Source organism: Glandiceps talaboti, chromosome 13, assembly GCF_964340395.1.
Source record: "Glandiceps talaboti chromosome 13, keGlaTala1.1, whole genome shotgun sequence".
In the NCBI taxonomy this organism is placed as follows: domain Eukaryota; kingdom Metazoa; phylum Hemichordata; class Enteropneusta; family Spengelidae; genus Glandiceps; species Glandiceps talaboti.
In genome coordinates, this window is record NC_135561.1 from 21,371,824 (window position 1) to 21,378,485 (window position 6,662).

Sequence of the window (6,662 nt, forward strand, 5' to 3'; positions counted from 1 at the left end):
AACTTGAGAACATATCATGATCTGATTGTGACAGAAATTATTGATTGATCCAAGAAATTGTATCATGTACAAATGTATATGGTTAAAACATTCATTAAAATGGTTGTGACTAGATTTACTGCATCATAACATCTGCTCTCTACTGACTTTTTTTAGCAAAGTTGTTGGTTGTCTAATATTTCACTTATACTATCCTGTTTACTGACTAAATCCATGACTCCAGTACAGAAATAGCCAGTACACTCAGACTACATTTTACATGTACTAAACTGAAATTTTTAATTCGAACAACGGACAATGTGAAAAGATACAGTACATGAATCCAAGGAAATATCAGGACTATCGGGTGGGAATGTTAATAAATGACTTGCTTTGCTTTGCTTTAATTCATGCCCCAACTTAGTTACATCAGAGAAATGTAACAATTGTTAGGTGTGAACCATTCTAACATTTGATGCATTACGACATGAATGCCACCCCACACTGTAAACAATGGGCTGCCTTAAATAAGGAATCTATTAACATTACTACAGGGATTACAAAAATGTACATCCAATAGACACAAACAACTATCCCCTATCATCAAAACTAAGAATTACTCTGACAATATTTCATTCATATTTAGTCATTAATGGTTGGTTAAATTCCCAAATGACTTCGCCTAATTGAAGTTTTGCCAAAAGTGGAAGAAACCTAGTAAACTGTACATATATTTACCATACAGATATGGGGGACTGTGTAGCCGTCAATTTTATTTTCCCGATTTGCTTGCCTCCAACTTGACAAAAGGCAGCATTACACTGAGGTGTACATGTATGTATGCCGACGTCGTTCATAGAAAACGTTATACAGAAAGTATTAACATTAGATAAGATCGCGAAGCGCGTTTATTTTCTCTTGTAGTCTACCATTATACCATAATGATTATACCCAAACTAGTCCCGAGAAATAAAAACATGTCATATTAGATATGTCGTAGCATTTTTTTACACTGAAGGTGAACCAACTGACCGTAACGTTTGTGTTTCACTTCCACGTTAATCACGCTAATAAAGAGTGTAAACTATATGAATGTAGCATAAGGACTTTCATGTCCAAAACATACCTCGTTAACTCTGAAAACCATACATTATAACGACAAATGACGGCCGATTCTACTTTACTCGTATCTATGCTTGATAGCACACAGATCCGCTAATGCACCGTACTCGCACACAAACATTATATATGGCTTATACACGTAACATTTACGTTTCTAAACAAATGCGACATGATGATACACACACACATATACATGCATGGACGCAACCATGTAAACAAGTGAGGGCACATATTCACGTTTGCAAATTAAATGAGAATGAAAATCTATGACACAAAATCAACAAATTACATGTACAGTACTCTGTATTACTTCGTTTTCTATCGACCTGCTAGAAAACCTGAACTTGAATATTGATCGCCCACGCAATGCCGTGTCAACACATTACGAGTTGACAATAGACACAGTGTATGCGATAATGATGCTGGCCCATATTTTCGACGATCTGTCCTCATTGCCGGAAGGTCGGCCCTGAAGCAGGGCGCGTAATCTAACATAGTGCTACACTCTCAAACATCAAATCATAATTTCTGTACTGAAATCTGTGATAACATAAGATACGTGACCTAATTCGATTACCCACCTTTCAAACGTGATCACAACACAAGATCGCCATATTGAATACTGACGCTTCGCGGATAATGACCGCCAAGTAATCCCATCTCAACAGAAGGTCAACAAATTTTGTGTGTCGTGAGAGCGCCCTATAAAGACCATTTGTAAAGAGCGGATAAACCAGTAGCTTATTTGTATTTGACGACAAAGTAGGCGTAAAGCTACCGCCACAGCTGCATCGATAAATGCAAATGATGCGCTCATTCGAAAACAAGTGTTGATGTCGATAACACGATAGAAATAAGGCCTTCGAACGTACGTGACATTGACAATGTAAAAGATATCTAAAGCTAAGAGGAATTGTTCAGTTACGTGCAAGTTCAATACGTCCAATACCAATAGGCAATACACATGCATATGATGAATTTGAAGTATTTTCTGCATGAATGGTATGGTTCAAGGTGGAATATTAAATCTTAGGACTCACAGTACAAGTTGCAACTACAAGCCAAAACTTTTCTCAAGGAATGTCACGGTGAAATATTGAAAACAAATTTTAAGCAATAACCACTGATGCTCGATCGCTCCAACATCAATGGGAAGAAGACGAGAAACCTGCCATGGGATAACCTAGGCCAACACGGAATGTTGAATCACGTGTTCCCTGTTAAAAGATTTTGCCGCATGCCGCGACTTTCTTTTGATAAGTTCCCATGTGTGTAAATTGATGAGTTTAATACTACATTTCCTCCTTTTCGACTACCTCTTAATTTCGTCATGGAAGTGATATGGCCATTATCAACATCGAATTATTTTTTTCTCTTCCCGGGGCCATCTGTGTCAACAATGTGTCAACATATCATACGTGTATGACAGTTCAATATCAATACATGCACTAAAAAAATCAAACCTGTTCGTACATGATTTGTATTATCGTATGAAAAGAAATAAGCTTATCAAACCGATCCCGTCTTGGTTTGTTTTTTCACGCTGATCCTAAATTTGTTTAAGTATATGAGAAAAAAATAATAAAATCACGAAAATTGTGAAGTCTTGTGAGAACTTAAAAAGACAACATAAAATCTGTAATTAATGGCTGTACATCTAGATCTGATGGGAAGAAATCGATAACACAGAGACCATATGGAAAACAACGGAAAACATAACTAAGTACCTGAAATAGATACTCACATATGAAAAAGAAATATATGAAAAAAATAAATAAAAAAATCTACATACCTCACCTATTCTAAAATTGAGCGTAATTGAAATGATTTCTACAAACCATGGCATGACAGATAATCACGTTACTGATAGTTACTGAACTTCGCCGGATGTTTGAATCCAATCTGTTTTACATAAAGTCATATACCGAAACATTTTGTTTGAGCTATCTTGATCAGTGCGTTTATTTGTACTTTGCTCTCATTCCTGAGCATACATTTTACTATAAAATAGTCGAAATTTCAGTATTTGTTTAGAACGTAGGACAAGATCAAATGATTAAAATTCCCATTTGAAAGAAGGACCTAGCTACTAGGTTTACACGGAGATAAAGAAAAGTGAAACCATATTCTACATTCTACATTCACTAATTCCATTTATTGCTTTGATTGTGACATCCATTCTTTCGTTACCTATCTAGCCCAGAGAATATTTGTGGCTTCAATTCTTTTAGTTTGAAAGACATAGTGAGACCACGACAAGTACTTGGACTTTTTATTACTCCAACCCGGTCCCACCTCCACGGAAGTTTAACGAGGACATAGGAATACTAGTACATGTAGTTATAATTACCATGTGAGTAAATCGACGGAAGGTAGGATTCCTGGATGTGTTTCACTTCCGTTTGTCTGTTTCATTTTCATTTCTTTTTTTATCCCCAAAACTATGGCTTTGATAAAATGAAACTATGTGTAAAGATCGAGACAGCAAGGAAAAACTGCTTACAGTGGCAAGTTTGGATCTTGATTTTCATGGAGATTTTAGTCTGCCCACAGTTCCTCCAAACTGGAGAGACAGTGCCTGAGTGAAGCCATCTAATCGCTTACACAATCATGTACAATGGCCATGGCATTTATTCACCAGATGTAATCTGAATATCGCAAAGTTTTGAGATTGTCGTTCCTACAGACAATTGTTGGAATACAACAGAACATATGTAATAAGTTATTTTTTCTCATTGATTGCTATTTGCTCATTGCTGTTAGTGATCTCCTGGCCAACCACAACATGTACTGTGACATTTGTTGAGAATGTAAAAAAAAAATAAGCGCATCGTCGTACCACTTTAGACAACATTTCCTGACGAGAAACTATAAAAATAATTTTTTTCCTTTTTAGTGGCCTACAAAAATATGGCAATAATTTATTAAAACTAAAAGCTACATCAATAATATTTTCAGGACAAGTGCGCTTTGGTATCGCAAATGCATGTATCAAATTATATTGAATTTGAAGTGTGCATTCTTGAGATATAGCCTAATTACCGAAAACCATTAATTATGTAAATTTCTCGTTAGTATTCTTGGGATGTTTACCGAAACCTAATCAGTTTTTGTCACTACCCTACAGAACACATGCAATAAATTTTTTGTTTGAATTGAGCCTGTCGTGTTTTAGAAAATGGTGATAAAGCCGCACCACTTTAGAAGACATTTCCTGATGAGAATTTATTTTTTTATTTTTTGTGGCCAATCGAAAATATGCTAATAACTTATTAAAACTAAAAGCTACATTTGTAATATTTTCAGGACAGGTGCGCTTTGGTATCACAAATGTGTGTACCAAGTTATAATGATTTTGAAGCATTCTTGAGATATAGCCTAATTACCGAAAATCATTAATTACGTAAATTGCTCATTAATATTCACGGGATTTTTACCAAAACCTAATCAAGTCTTGCCATTACCCTACGGAATACGTATTCAAAATTTCGTTTGAATTGAGCAAGCCGTTATGGAGAAAACGATGACAAAGACGGACAGACAGACAGACAGACAGACAGACAGACAGACAGACAGACAGACACACAGAGACACACACACACACACACACACACACACACACACACAGACTTCCACCCATAAATATATCTCTTCCTTACGGAAGAACAAAGGATAGTTTTCAATTTCTTAATTCACAGGAACAAATTATTGCATGTAGGCCTAAACATTGATCTCAGTATTCGATAGACTATTAAATTGTACATTTAATTAAATCGACACTCCGATTCATAGGAACAAATTGTGAATGGAAACATCAATTAGTTTCATTTATTTAATGTGGCCATATAAATGAGGATTGGGTATTTATTTTGGATTTTTAATTTATAAAACAATTTTACCATGGCCTCCTACCGGAAACAATCAACATGAAATACCATTGACAAAGTCTGTGCTTGAAACTCAATACATTGCAAAATGCTAAAAAAAAATGTGTAAAAGGTTTGTTATTGTATGTACAGATTTTACATATTATTATGCTTTTGCAATTTATTGAGTTACAAACAAGGACTTAGCATATGTTGTTTCACGTTGATTTTGCAGATAGGAAGCCACGATAAAATTTAATTTAGAAAATAAAAATCCAAAATAAATACCCCAATCCTCATCCTTATGGTCACTTTAATTAAATCAATGCCTTTTTAATTAACGATGACCAGATTGTGGTAGTTTAACTTAGTTGCAGTTTAATCGAATCAGAGCTTCTTTAATTAAATAAGAACATCTTGTGGACAGCGAGACACAGTAGTTAATTGTTCTATACCATTTTCTTATTGGAATTATGATTCGTGTGTATATATTGAAATTGCTTTATTAAAGCGACGCTGATTAAGAAGAAATCATCAAACTGCTCAGCGTAGGCGAATGTACTTGGTCTCAGTTGTTTGCCACTAATTATGACGTCATGTAATCTTCGACTGAATTGAACGTAGTGCCAAAACTTCTCGCTGTTCTCGTATTCGTTCATGTCCTGGTATTCCCTGAAGTCGACGTTTTAGCTCTTATTATATTTTCATTTAACTCGGTCAGAGTACTGTGTACTTAACCTTCAATCTAAGTTCGGCCCCAGTAACGTTTACATATAATTTCACTGACAGTAGTGAATGTGTATTTGTATAAATCAAAGGAAATATGTAATGTGCCTAACGATATATGTAATGTAAACGGTGTTATTAGGCTATGGTACAAGCTAACTGATTTGTATCACACGAAGCGGTCATCGAAAGTTCACCATGTAATATTTTCAATTGAAATTTAATGTCTATATTTTCCTATGTCTATCTTTTTCTGTAAAATATGGGAAGTACGGCTTGGTACGGGATTTTGTTTACCTCTCGGATAAAGTCCCAGAAGAATCGAATAAGTAACCGAGTTTTTCAGGATAACGTAGTCCTTTGAACATTAGTTATGAGAGAGGGCGAGTGTAGTGGAGTTACATATCCAACAAGTAGACAAGCTTAAGGGACCGGACAGAATTTACGGAGGGGGGGGGGAGAAATTATCTCTGACTTGTTTTTTTTCCTGCCCCCCCCGCCCATTCACTGTGACCAAAATTTCACAGTATAAAAGTATAAAAATTTCATGGCTCCCCCCCCCAAAAAAAAGGAAAAAAAAGAAAGAAAAAAAGTGCACAATATCCTGCCCCCTACAATAACTAAAAAGAGTACAATTTTTTTTGTTACTGTAGCACAACTGTAATATTTCTTTTGGTACTACTATTATGTTACTATTTCAGCCCAAACAACTTAGTAGTTGTAGAGGAAGTTTTTTAGAAACATTTTGACCATACATGTAATCATACACATGTGGTATAATCTTGTTTATTTCCCAACTAGACACCATAAGTAGTCATCACTTAATACCAAGGCATTTAATTTGATGTGGTGGTTTTAACTGTCATTCACTGATACATACACAGAAACACAGACACAGAGTAAACACACATTCACATGCGTGATTTGTGAAAAACTTTAGTGGGGACATTTGTGGGGAGTATCTAAGGA